The following is a 13,937-nucleotide window of genomic DNA, read 5'->3' as shown; positions in this document are numbered from 1 at the left end:
ATGTGTTTGCTGCCCGTTCTTGGCTTTGAAACCGTCCGCTTTTAATGGGGTCAGGAAAATGTTCCCCAAACAGAAATCCTTTCCCCAAAGGGGTTTCTGGATTGAATTAATGTCTGACGTGAGGGAATGCGGATGCTGAGAAGCCGAGACAAAAAGAGAAACGCGACAGTACCTGTCGGAGAAAACGGAATTCTGAAACGTTGTCTCTGATTCTCATTCCACCGATGTAGCCTGACCTTCTCAGTTCCTCCTGCAGTCTCGTGCTTTGTTTTTGACTGAAAGTTCATTTCATCTTTTGCGATGAAACACCTAGACTCGCCGTGTGCAGATATTTAACCCTTTCGAATCACTGTGAAATGATTGGATTCAAACAAACTCTGCGATAATTCACTCTTTCTCTGCTCCACAGGCAGACAGACCTGGGAAGTGAAGCTGTCAGTGTGGTTCTGTATTCGTGGGCCGAGTGGTTAATGCGATGGACTTGAAATCCATTGCGCTTTCCCCACGCAGGTGTGAACCCTGCCGACTACAAAATGAGAAATGTCGCCGAAAAGAAAGGGAGCTTGCTCCCCGGCTTCTTCTTTAAGATTCAAATCAGTGGAGGGGGAAAAATATTTCACTCACATTGGGAGTGGTGGGAAACTGTAACCCACTGCCTGTTCGGGTGGAACAAGCAGATACACGCAGAGCTTCTTTTGAGGCTATGAGCCAAGTGTTTGTAAATGAGACTAGAACAGTGAGGGGCTGGAAATCGTGATCGAAATGAAGCAGGCACCTGAGGACAAGGGTGTTTCCTTTGCCAGTGAAAGATACTGCTTCACAAAGTTGTGACTGTGGAAGGGAATCAGTGACGCTGATTATCTTTGGTTGTTGACCTTGTGACTGTTCCCATTGCTGAGCATGTCCGTGTTAACGTCAGAACTCTGCAGCATGGTGGCGTAAGATACGCAAAGGGCCGGGGCGCAATGGATGACGCATCTGAGTCCACCTAACTGTTTGAAATGCAGCTCACAGCTTCTTCACACACCCCAATTAATCTTTCTCATTGTCCTGAAGCCGGCAAACGGTTTGAATTCCCGATCTGCGGGAATGAGAATCTTCTCATTGTCTCGCGTCAATAAATATCTCTGAGAACATCGGAGTCAAGTCACAGCGTTGTCAGATGAGAGGAAGCTGAAATAACCCCACACGCTGCTGACGGGCACGTTTTACTTTTCCCAACCCACCGCCCCAACCACTGCGGCTCCTGGGAGTGGAAAGGAAACAATCACCAAAACCCAGTCTTGGCTTTGTGAGTCTTCAGAAAATAAGCAAACGTTCATCCCTGCGGATTTTCTATCCTGGGCTGACAGGGATGGATTTTGTCACTCTTTTGTAGGACATTACAAGTGGAAGTTTTGCAGAAAAGTACCACAATGCAATCTGATTAATCAGGACCTGGATGTTTTCGGTCTTTGAATGTAAGTATTGTGCTCCAGAACATTGGTGTTCACAGTTTATAATACTTATCTTCCCAGTCCCCTGTATCACTTGTCGAAAATGTTTAATTTGCGTCTTGTAATCCTTTCACTGTCTGCTAAAGAGGCAAGTGTTTGCGTGTTTTACCTAAGTTATGTTGACCTTGCATACCTCGAGCCTCAAGCTAATTTCACGAGAAACCTTCTCCAGTTCAAAAGCAAACTGTTAGTGATGGCTCTGTTTCTTGTCACGTATCCAATTTCAGATCGATGTTGTTAATGACCCTTTTATTCCTTCAGATCCACGTTTCGCTCACAGGGCTAGAACAGAACTGTCACCAAATACATTTACCAATCTACATTCATCCTAACGATTGTCCAGAGACAGTCCAGACAACGTCCTCTTGTTGTAGAGGCCGGGAGATTGACTCTGATGTTCTCGGGGTATGAACTGATCTGAGACATTGAAAGAATTGTCGTTCCTGCACATCAGGAATTCAAACCCCTTCTCTCCTCCGAGCCAATGAGAGAACTCGGGAACAGGCAAAACACTGAAAGGCTGGAAGGGCGACGGCCCCGGAGCACAAAGCTAGTTCCTCGTGACACGGATGTGTCTGCAGACTGTCCCCGGTGTCTCCACAATGAATGTCCCAGGCTTTATTATGTAAAAGTAAAACTGACAGACGACAATTGTAATTCTCGGCGGGGCCGGCTGAATTATGAACTCACTAACAGCCTCCCCTAAGCGATGGTGCAGCCCACGATCGCACCTGCCTCTGTGGCGCAATTGGTTAGCGCGTTCGGCTGTTAACCGAAAGGTTGGTGGTTCGAGCCCACCCAGGGGCGATGTGTTTGCTGCCCGTTCTTGGCTTTGAAACCGTCCGCTTTTAATGGGGTCAGGAAAATGTTCCCCAAACAGAAATCCTTTCCCCAAAGGGGTTTCTGGATTGAATTAATGTCTGACGTGAGGGAATGCGGATGCTGAGAAGCCGAGACAAAAAGAGAAACGCGACAGTACCTGTCGGAGAAAACGGAATTCTGAAACGTTGTCTCTGATTCTCATTCCACCGATGTAGCCTGACCTTCTCAGTTCCTCCTGCAGTCTCGTGCTTTGTTTTTGACTGAAAGTTCATTTCATCTTTTGCGATGAAACACCTAGACTCGCCGTGTGCAGATATTTAACCCTTTCGAATCACTGTGAAATGATTGGATTCAAACAAACTCTGCGATAATTCACTCTTTCTCTGCTCCACAGGCAGACAGACCTGGGAAGTGAAGCTGTCAGTGTGGTTCTGTATTCGTGGGCCGAGTGGTTAATGCGATGGACTTGAAATCCATTGCGCTTTCCCCACGCAGGTGTGAACCCTGCCGACTACAAAATGAGAAATGTCGCCGAAAAGAAAGGGAGCTTGCTCCCCGGCTTCTTCTTTAAGATTCAAATCAGTGGAGGGGGAAAAATATTTCACTCACATTGGGAGTGGTGGGAAACTGTAACCCACTGCCTGTTCGGGTGGAACAAGCAGATACACGCAGAGCTTCTTTTGAGGCTATGAGCCAAGTGTTTGTAAATGAGACTAGAACAGTGAGGGGCTGGAAATCGTGATCGAAATGAAGCAGGCACCTGAGGACAAGGGTGTTTCCTTTGCCAGTGAAAGATACTGCTTCACAAAGTTGTGACTGTGGAAGGGAATCAGTGACGCTGATTATCTTTGGTTGTTGACCTTGTGACTGTTCCCATTGCTGCGCATGTCCGTGTTAACGTCAGAACTCTGCAGCATGGTGGCGTAAGATACGCAAAGGGCCGGGGCGCAATGGATGACGCATCTGAGTCCACCTAACTGTTGGACTGTGATTCAGTGTGAAATCACAGTTCGACCAACAGAATGTGGAAATTTAGTAAAAACGTTTCTATTTACACAGCCTCCGTACGTCTGCGAAACAGCATATCACACGACAGCAGTGGAGGTCTTTGACATCAGTCTCGAACGTGCGAGCCGCGTGCCAGATGAAAACCTGAAGTGCTCTGTGGACAGCGGTCAGAGCGTGGCGGCAGAGTGGCGCAGCGGGAGCGTGCTGTGTCCTTAACCCCGAGGCCGATTGTTCGAAACCATCCTCTGCTATTATTCGATGTCACCCTGAGCTGATTTCCTTTGGATCGGTGCTCTCGTCTGCCAGCTGCATACCCGAATGGCATGGAGCATATCGATGCACTCGCCAAATCCACTCCATGCAAGGTGAGTGGTTTCAGAGGTCGCAGTGGCATTCTGTTGTTCGTCGGTTTTCATTCTGAACTGGTTCGCAAAACCAGTTCTCTGCGATGCCAATCAGCTGGTCAAGTTGAAACAAATGCCTTGCGATTTCGTCCATTCCCTGCAGTAATTCGCTACCCTGGTTCAGACGTGAATGACAAGCGTGTTAAAAACCTCATCACGACTCAGACACAGTTCCCCCACGATTAGGACGGATCCCACCGATTGTGAATAACCTCAGAGAGAGAGAGAGAGAGACAGGCAATCGGCGTGGATTCGATGGGTTGAACGGCTTGTGTCTACGCGAGAATGGTGCTACGTGTTTATGGCGTCCCACTGCCTGTCTCTGGGACAGGGAGGCTGAGGGAGCAAAACTGGTTCATTTTTAACCGTCCCTTCCGTGTTAGACTGCCTGCAGTCCCTCAGCTCAGGGCCGTGGGGAGGACTCTCAGTGAGTGAAGGTTTCACTCCGATTCTCTTCATCTGGGACACTTGGGGCTCAGATGTTAACTGCTGCGCGGTAGCAACAAAGAAAGCGATGCCCACTTTGCAACAGACTTTCCGTAAGATTGCTGCGTGAAGACGATTTCTGAACACCAACAAGGATGCACAACAATGTGAATTGACCTGGGCGAAGAGTCCTCGGTGTCCATTTCTTTCTGTCCTGCCAGCACAGCATCTTTCTATCTCTCCGATAACAGACCTTTGGAGAAAGTTTACAATCAAAGTTGTTCATGTTCCCCGCATTAATGCAACTGACACCTCTCACCCCAAGGATTTCAGAGAGAGAGAGAGAGAGAGTGCAGAAGAGCAAATGGACTCTACCCGCACCCCACCCTACACCCCGCCCCACCCGCCAGAACAACGTGCAAGTAGAAATAAACTGGTTTAATTATCTACCAGTGGAGATAGTCCAGTTCCTGGGGATGAGACAAACATCAGCGCCCCGGGGACAGAATGACAAGCAGAAGTTCTGGAAACGCTTTGCTGCTTGCAATTCTTGGAGCAATGTGGAATGTACTTCACACTGAGCAAGTTTCAGCTGGCTCAGAGTCTCCAATGTACATTGCTGTGTTTGCCGCCAGCACAGGGAGAGAACAATAGGAATGACGTAGGAGTGAATAACGATCCGCGTGAGAGGGCAAATAACTGCTCATGGAGACTGTTAGTGGCTAACAATACGTAGTGTGTCATAGCAGACGAGGTGATAACAAGGAGTCGTTTGTGTGATAGGGGGTCAAGGACATGGGGGAGTTCAGGCCCTAAAGTTATGGAACTCGATATTGAAGACCGGAGGGCTGTGAGGTCTCCAAGTGGAAAATGAGGTGTTGTTCTTTCATCTGGAGCTAGAACACTGCTGCAAGCCTGAGACAGAGATGTTGGCCAGGGAACAGGGTGATGTGTTAAAGTGGCAGGCAACCGCCAGGTCAGGGCCTTTTTCCTGCGGGCAGAACCGGGATGTTCTGCGAAGCAGTCACCCAGTTTATGCTTCATGCTACATTGGGGAAACGACACTGTGAGCAGCGAATGCATTGGAATAGGTTGTGGCAAAAGTGCTGCTTCACCTGGGCAGGTATGTTTGAGCCCTTGGATATTCAGGAGGGAGCAGGTCAATGGGCAGGTGTTACACATTCGGCGGTTGCAGGCGAAAGCGACTTGGCACCATGGGAGGTGGGTGTGGGGTGTTGCGAGTGAAGGAAGAGTGGACCCGAAGTGTAACCCCTGGCGCAACGGGTGCGTGTTGGAACCATAGCCCATTCTCTCCTATTCACTCAATGTCGTCTTTAGCAGCTTTCCCGTATAACAACGCTCTGTTCTGCACCTCGCCTTCTCATCTGCTTCCGAAAAGAGCTTGGGCATAAATATTTCACAGTGATATACTGGCCCAATGTGCGCAGTCGAGTTGATACACTCGTGGAGTTCTGCGTGGTCTTCTCCTGTTCTCTGTATCGTATGGTGAGGAGGGCAATGCTTGTCACTGGCTGCTCGGGTGTCATAGAAGAGTTTCAAAACAAAATGGTTGAATTATCTGCCAGTAGAGAGAGCCCGATTCCTGGGGACGTGACAAACAGCAGCAGGGAGACTGAATGAGAAGCAGCTGTTCGAGAAACTCTTTGCAGCTTGCAATTCTTAGAGCAATCTCAAATGTATTTCATAGTGAGCACGTCTCAGATCACTCAAGCGGTGTGGGGCATTCGTCATGTACCGGCTCTCTGGCTCGTTGGTCTAGGCGTATGATTCTCGCTTTGGGTTCTTTACTGTGAAGAGTTGCGAGAGGTCCCGGGTTCAAATCGCGGACGAGCCCTCGGTTTTTCTAAAACTTGACTTTTGCAAAACTGCCTGATTAATTTTCGCAAAAAGCACCTTGGAGAAACGAGGTTGGGCTGCCTGGAGTACGGACAAGGCAGAATACAGGGAAGTGAAATGGTTGGAGATAGTGTCGAACAGGTTGACGTGAGCTGTGCGGTGTTTGGGGAATGTCAGCAATGAAGGTAGATTGGAAAATTGGGACAGCTCTCCTCGGAGAACCGAAATTTTCCAAGTCGTGAGGGACCTAGAAACAGGAAATAATGTTGTGAGAATGTTCCCACACCTGAAAGGATCCACAACGTTTCGGCAGAATTGTAAAGCCACGAGGATAAAAAAAGTGACAGGAGGAAGAACTTTTTCGTACAGGGAGTGGTTAGTGTCAGTAAGTCACTGTCTCGCCTTCTATCTGCTTCCGACCAAAGCTTGGGCATAAATATTTCACAGTGATATACTGGCCCAATGTGCACAGTCGAGTTGATACAGTCGTGCAGTTCTGCGTGGTCTTCTCCTGTTCCCTGTATCCTATGTTAAGAACAGAAGTTCGAAATCTGGCCCATTTGAAGTTTTCCAAGACATGAGGGGTCGAGACAGGGAAAATAATATAGTGAAAATGGTACCACGCCTGAAAGGATCGCTAACAATTAGGCAGAGTCTTGGGGAAAGGAAAGTAAAATTACATTATGAAGGACGTTTTCGTGCAGAGAGTGGTTCGGGTCAGATTTACACAGTTGCGCTGGCACCCTTGTGGAGCTCTGAGTTGTCTTGTGCCCTTCTGTCGGTGTGTTATGACCTCAAGTGTGAAACCTCTTCTCTCAGATGGTAATGAACTGGTGAAGTTGAAACACATGACTTGCTGTTTTTGTCCATTTCCTGCGGTAAAGAAACAGACGCCTGTGTAATAAAATACTTTCTGCAGGATTGCAGTGTCAAGGCAAATTCTGAACACCAAACAGGCTGCACAAGAAGGCACTCGTATCAATTTACCTGAGGGAAGACTCTCCGGTCTCCATTTCTGTCTGTCCCGATAGCACATCACCTTGCCATTTCTCCCATAACAGACCTTTGGAACAAGTTCAAAGTTGCCATTTGATGCATTCGTGTCAATGACGTCTCCTACCCACTGTGATAGTGAGAGAGAGCAGAAGAGCGAATGGGCTCTGCCTTCCACCAGCACAGCTTGTAAGTAGAAACAAAATGGTTCAATTATCCGCTAGTGGAGAGAGCCCGGTCCCTGGGGACGGCACAAACAGCAGTGTTCTGGGAACAGGGAGACAGACTGAGAAGCAGATGTTCTTGAAACTCGTTGCTGCTTGAAATTCTGGGAGGAATGTGCAATGTATTTCATACTGAGCAAGTCTCAGCTCCTTCTGGAGCTGGCTGCGCCCATGGCATGTAGCTCGTCGGTCTCAGGGTATGAACAGGTTGACGTGAATGGTGCCGTGCCTGAGGAGTGGCAGCAATGAAGGTAGATTGGAAAGTTGGGACAGATCTCCTTGGATCTGTGTTTCTGTGGAGGAGGATCATAAGACACAGAATATAGAATAAAAGATTATAGTGTTATGCAACATAAATGATATATTGAAGAAACCTAGATTGCTGTTGAGTCTTTCATCTTTTAAAACGGGTTGTAGATTTCGGTTCATTAATCTGTAAACCCCAGAACCTTTTAAAAGTCACATTCTCCAGGTAACCCTAAGGTTCAATAAAAGATGGTGACACCTCAGGTCAGACAATGCATGAATAGGGTCTATCTGTATCCTAATCTTGAGTGAGACTGGTTCTATTTCCAAATATATAATCCTGCAAACGCAGTTCACCCCAAAACTTCTGTATGTGAGTGCATGCATGAAAGAGAGCGTGTGTGTGTGCGTGTGCATGCTGGGTGCAGTGTGTGTGTGTGTGTGTGTGTGTGTGTGTGTGTGTGTGTGTGTGTGTGTGTGTGTGTGTGTGTGTGTGTGTGTGTGTGTGTGTGTGTGTGAGAGAGAGATGGTGTATAAGCATGTGAGATGGTGTGTGGGGATGTATTACTGTGTGTCTGAGAGAGAGAGCATGTCTATCAGTGAGAGTCTGCACGAGCGTGAGAGTATTTAAGAGAGTGTGCTTGTGTATGTGAGAGTGTATTGTGTAGGTGGGTCTCCTGTAGTGTGACATGTACCCAGGGTCTCGGCTGAGGCCATCCTCATGTGTTCTAAACTTGGCTATCAGCCTCTGCTCAGCCACTAGATCAAAGAGGGCTGAGGCACGAGAAAGGACGGACGGGGGTACTGGTGGTGGTGGAGAAGGGAGAGAAATGGAGAGGGTACAGTGGTTGGGGAGTAGAGAATGACTGGGGTTTAGAGGGTTGGGGAGAGAATCGGGGTGCAGTGTGAAAAGGGGCGAAAGGGCAGGGGGGCAGTGGGTGGGGAGAAAATGGACAAGGGGCAGAATGTGAAGCGAGAGACAACACAAATCCCACCTTTCCCAGGACTGGTGTCAGTGTCCCACGAACTGGAACCCACTCGTCCCACAGCAGATTTGGGGAAATCATTTCTCAACATAAGCATGGCTAAGGCATATCATCCCTGCAGGCCATTCAACGACCTTCCCAACAGCATCCCACCCAGACCCACTCGATTACGCTGCAGCCGTGCAGTTCCCCATGGCTATTTTCTGATGAAGAGTTTTGCCGAAAACATCGATTCTCCTGCTCCTCAGATGCTGCCTGACCTGCTGTGCTTTTCCAGCACACAGTCTCGACCCTAATCTCCAGCATCTGCAGTCCTCACTTTCGCCCTGTAAGGGATGAATGTTATATTCCTAGTTTCTTAAATCTTTTAAAATCTTTTCCCCTCACCCTAAACCTATGCCCTGTAGTTTTGGAATACCTCTACCCTGGGGAAAAGACAGAAACATTGAGCAGCCAGACAAAATGCAAAAGGAATAACATGTCGAGGCACAGGGGAAAAACATTTCGACAAAACATTGCTTTGGTATTTTTCTCTTGTATTCGCATTTGGATACTTAAAATTTGTCATGATGTGGACTTGCCCGTGATGGACTGGGGTGTACGAAGTTAAAAATCACACAACAGCAGGTTACAGTCCAATCGGCTTGTTTGGAAGCACTAGCTTTCGGAGCGCCGCTCCTTCATCAGGCGGTGGTGGAGTATAAGATCGTAAATTCTGTGTCTAACGATGTTATACTCCACAGTCACTTGGTGAAGGAGCAGCGCTCTGAAAGCTAGTGCTTCCAAATCAGTCTGTTCGACTCTAACCAGGTGTTTTGTGATTTTTAACTTTAAAATTGTAACAAATTCCTACATACTGAGCATGCTCCGCGGTGTCAGCAAGCACTGCGCATGACCGCCGGTGTCAGCAAAGCACTGCGCATATTCCTTGGTGCCTGCAGAAACTGCAGAAGGAGTCTGGGACTCTCCTCTGCGCGCCTTTACAGGGGAAAAAAACCTACCCAGGTAAGCTTGCGCTACACCAGCTTCTGGGTCCGCTCCGCGCTTTTTTCCCTATAAAGGCGCGCAGGAGAGTCGCGGAGATGTGACTTGACTCTCTAGTCTCCCCAATGTTCTCGAGATCGGTGGAAGTCTTCTTACTGCCGCAGCCCGGGTATGATTCCCGGGCAGAGAGGAAATTTTCAGCAGAGCTACAGGATCGAATCGACGTCTCCCTGCTGGTTGAGTGGTTAGGATTTGGCGCTCTCACCGCCGCGGCCCGGGTTCGATTCCCGCTCAGGGAAGCAGTTTTCAACGGGTCGACGGGCTATCCAATCGTCTTAAATGCGCTGTACGGTTGTTTATTGATCTTCGTCGTTCCTCGGTGCTGCAGAGTGAAGTAGCTCATTGAAATAGCGTCCTGATGCGGATTTGTTTGCATGTGTTGGGATGATTGTTTCTGCAGCTATAAACGAGTGAACAATCCTCACTCTCTCGGCGGAGCAGGTCAGGGCTGTTTGGCAGTGCCTGTTTGTAGACGCGGTTACGTTTGTTTAACAGTTTAAATTTAATTTTTTGTATCTATTGCTCCCGATGCGATCTCTATAACATTGGGGAGACTGGAGAGTCAAGTCACATCCCCGGGACTCGCCTGCGCGCCTTTATAGGGAAAAAAGCGCGGAGCGGACCCAGAAGCTGGTGTAGCGCAAGCTTACCTGGGTAGGTTTTTTTTCCCTGTAAAGGCGCGCAGGAGAGGAACCCCAGGCACTACATGGGTAGTGCCTCCCACCCGCCCTCCTCCTCTAACCTGATAATAAGACCCGTTGTGGTAAGCAGGTAAGTGCTGCGTTTTGCTGGTTCTATTCTTTAGACCTAGCATTTTTTAGAAGTTACTTTTAGTGGGATGGTAGTGAAGGCGGTGTAATGTTCCTCTTGCGACATGTTTGAGGTGTGGGATGCCATGGTCGTCCCTGCTGATTACACTTGCAGGAAGAGCTCCTCCAAGACTGTGTTCGTGAACTTGAGCTGTAGTTGGATGAACTTCGAATCATTCGGGAGGCAGAGGGGGTCATAGATCAGAACTTTAGGGAAGTAGTAATTCCAAAGATTGCAGACAGATGGTTGACAGTGAGGGGAACTTGTAGAAAGCAGCCAATGCAGCGACCCCCTGCGGTCGTTCCCCTCAAGAACAAGTATACCATTTTGGATACTTGTGTGTTGGAAGACTTACCAGGGGTAAGCAATGGGGTTCAGGCCTCGGCACGGAGCCTGTTCCCGTTGCTCAGAAGGGAAGGTTGGAGAAGAGCAGAGCAATAGTTATTGGGGACTCGATATTTTGTGGCACAGATAGGCGGTTTTGTGGGGGCGAGAGAGACTCACGATTGGTATGTTGCCTCCCAGGTGCAAGGGTAAGTGACGTCTCTGATCGTGTTTCCCGGGTCCTTAAGGGGGTGGGGGAGCAGCCCGAAGTCGTGGTCCACATTGGCACCAACGACATAGGTAGGAAGAGGGATGAGGATGTTAGGCAGGCTTTCAGGGAGCTAGGTTGGAAGCTCAGAGTTAGAACAAACAGAGTTGTTGTCTCTGGTTTGTTACCCGTGCCACGTGATAGAGAGTCGAGGAATAGTGAGAGAGAACAGTTAAATGCGTGGCTACAGGGATGGTGCAGGAGGGGGGGATTCCGGTATCCGGATTACTGGGGTTCTTTCTGGGGAAGGTGGGACCTCTATAAACAGGATAGTCTACACCTGAACCTGAGGGGCACCAGTATCCTTGGGGGGACGTTTGCTAGGTATCTTTGGGGGAGGGGGTTTAAACTAACTCTGCAGGCGCATGGGAACCTAGACTGTAGCTTTAGGGTGCAGGACCTTGAGTGTAGGGAGATTAGGAGCATGGCATCAAACTTGAAGGAGGGTGCCTCGAAACAGCAATGTGACATTGAAGTATACTTCAATGCGAGAAGTATACGAAATCAGATAGGTGAACTTGCAGCGTGGGTTGGTGCCTGGGATTTCGATGTTGTGGCTATTACTGCGACATGGGTAGAACAGGGACAGGATTGGCTGATGCAGGTTCCAGGGTTTAAATGTTTTAGTAGGGTCAGAGGTGGGGGTAAGAGAAGGGGAGGTGTGGCATTGCTTGTCAAGGATGGTATTACAGCGGTGGAAAGGACGATGGATGAACACTCGCCATCTGAGGTGCGTTGGGCTGAAGTTAGAAATAGGAAAGGAGAGGACACCCTGTTAGGAGTTTTCTATGGGCCTCCTAATAGTCCTAGAGAAGTAGAAGAAAGGATTGCGAGGGTGATTCAGGAGAAGAGTGAAAGTAATAGGGTGGTTGTTATGGGGGACTTTAACTTTCCAGATATTGACTGGGAAAGCCATAGCTCGAGTACATTAGATGGGTCGGTGTTTATCTACTGTGTGCAGGAGGGTTTCCTGACACAATATGTTGACAGGCCAACAAGAGGTGAGGCCGTACTGGATTTGGTTCTGGGTAACGAATCAGGCCAGGTATTAGAATTGGAGGTAGGTGGGCACTTTGGGGACAGTGACCACAATTCGGTGATTTTTACTCTGGTGATGGAGAGGGATACGTGTGCACTGCAGGGCAAGAGTTATAGCTGGGGGCAGGGAAATTATGATGCGGTGAGGCATGACTTAGGATGCGTGGCTTGGAAAAGTAGGCTTCAAGGGAAGGGCACAATCGATATGTGGAGCTTGTTCAAGGAGCAACTATTGAGTGTCCTTGATAAGTATGTACCTGTCAGGTAGGGAGGAAAACGTCGTGTGAGGGAGCCGTGGTTTAATAATGAATTGGAATCCCTTGTTAAAGCGAAGAGGGCGGCCTATGTAAAGATGAGGCGTGAAGGTTCAATTGGGGTGATTGAGAGTTATAAGGTAGCCAGGGAGGATCTGAAGAGAGAGTTAAAAGCAGCAAGGAGGCGGCATGAAAAGTCCTTGGTTGGTAGGATTAGGGAAAACCCAAAGGCTTTCTATAGGTATGTCAGGAATAAAAGAATGACTCAGGTTGGAATAGGTTCAGTCAAGGATAGTAGTGGGAAGTTGCACATGGAGGCCGAAGAGATTGGGGAGACACTGAATGAATACTTTTCATCAGTATTCACTCAGGAACAGGACATTGTTGCCGATATGAATATTGAGTCACAATTAATTTTAATGGATGGCTTTGAGGTATGTAGGGAAGAGGTATTGGAAATTCTGGAAAGGGTGAAAATAGATAAGTCCCCTGGGCCTGATGGCATATATCCTAGCATTCTCTGGGAAGCAAGGGAAGAGATTGCAGACCCATTGGCCTTGATTTTTATAACCTCGTTGTCTACAGGAATAGTGCCAGAAGACTGGAGGATAGCAAATGTGGTTCCCTTGTTCAAGAAGGGGAGTAGGGATAACACTAGTTCCTATAGGCCGGTGAGTCTCACTTCTGTTGTGGGCAAAGTCTTAGAGAAAATTGTAAGGGATAGGATTTATGAACATCTGGATAGGAATAATGTGATCAAGGATAGTCAGCATGGTTTTGTGAAGGGCCAGTCGTGCCTCACAAACCTTATTGATTTCTTTCAGAAAGTGACTAAGGAGGTGGACGAGGGTAAAGCGGTAGATGTAGTGTATATGGATTTTAGTAAGGCGTTTGATAAGGTTCCCCATGGTAGGCTACTGCAAAAAATACGGAGGTATGGCATTGAGGGTGCGTTGGAGGTTTGTATTAGGAATTGGCTGGCTGGAAGAAGACAGAGGGTAGTAGCTGATGGTAAAGGTTCATCTTGGAGTGCATTTACTAGTGGTGTTCCACAAGGATCTGTTTTGGGACCATTGCTGTTTGCCATTTTTACAAAGGACCTGGAGGAGGGGCTAGAAGGTTGGGTGAGCAAGTTTGCGGATGATACGAAAGTCAGTGGAGTTGTTGACAGTGAGGAAGGATGTGGCAGGTTACAGTGAGATATAGTTAAGCTGCAGAGCTGGTCAGAAAGGTGGCAAATGGAGTTCAATTTTGGTTAAGAGTAACAAGAAGATGGATTACTGGGCTAATGGTCGGATACTTGGTAGTGTGGATGAACAGAGGGATCTTGGTGGCCATGTACACAGATCTCTGAAAGTTGCCATCTAGGTAAATAGTGCTGTGAAGAAGGCATATGGCGTACTAGCTTTTATTGGTAGAGGAATTGAGTTCCGGAGTCCTGAGGTCATGTTGCAGTTGTATAAGACTTTGGTGCGGCCGTATCTGGAGTATTGTGTGCAGTTTTGGTCGATATACTATAGGAAGGATGTGGAGGCATTGGAACGAGTGCAGAGGAGGTTTACCAGGATGTTACCTGGTATGGTAGGAAGATCGTATGAGGAAACGCTGAGGCACTTGGGACCTTTTTCATTGGAGACAAGAAGGTTTAGGGGTGACTTGATAGAGGTGTACAAGATGATTAGGGGTTTAGATCGGGTTGGCAATGAGAACCTTTTTCCACCTAAGGAGTCAGCTATT

General features: G+C 48.1%; 1 non-coding gene across 1 annotated transcript; it reads left to right on the top strand.

Annotated features, from left to right (window-relative positions):
- The first annotated feature begins 2,229 nt into the window (after positions 1 to 2,229).
- Positions 2,230 to 2,303, top strand: trnan-guu (transfer RNA asparagine (anticodon GUU)). Its single transcript has one exon. It is a non-coding gene; the product is annotated as a tRNA-Asn (tRNA).
- The last annotated feature ends 11,634 nt before the right edge of the window (positions 2,304 to 13,937 follow it).

The sequence above is a fragment of the Hemiscyllium ocellatum genome (assembly GCF_020745735.1).
Source record: "Hemiscyllium ocellatum isolate sHemOce1 chromosome 27 unlocalized genomic scaffold, sHemOce1.pat.X.cur. SUPER_27_unloc_31, whole genome shotgun sequence".
Classification (NCBI taxonomy): domain Eukaryota; kingdom Metazoa; phylum Chordata; class Chondrichthyes; order Orectolobiformes; family Hemiscylliidae; genus Hemiscyllium; species Hemiscyllium ocellatum.
The sequence above is the reverse complement of the archived record's forward strand: the minus strand, read 5'-3'. Positions and strand labels throughout refer to the sequence as shown.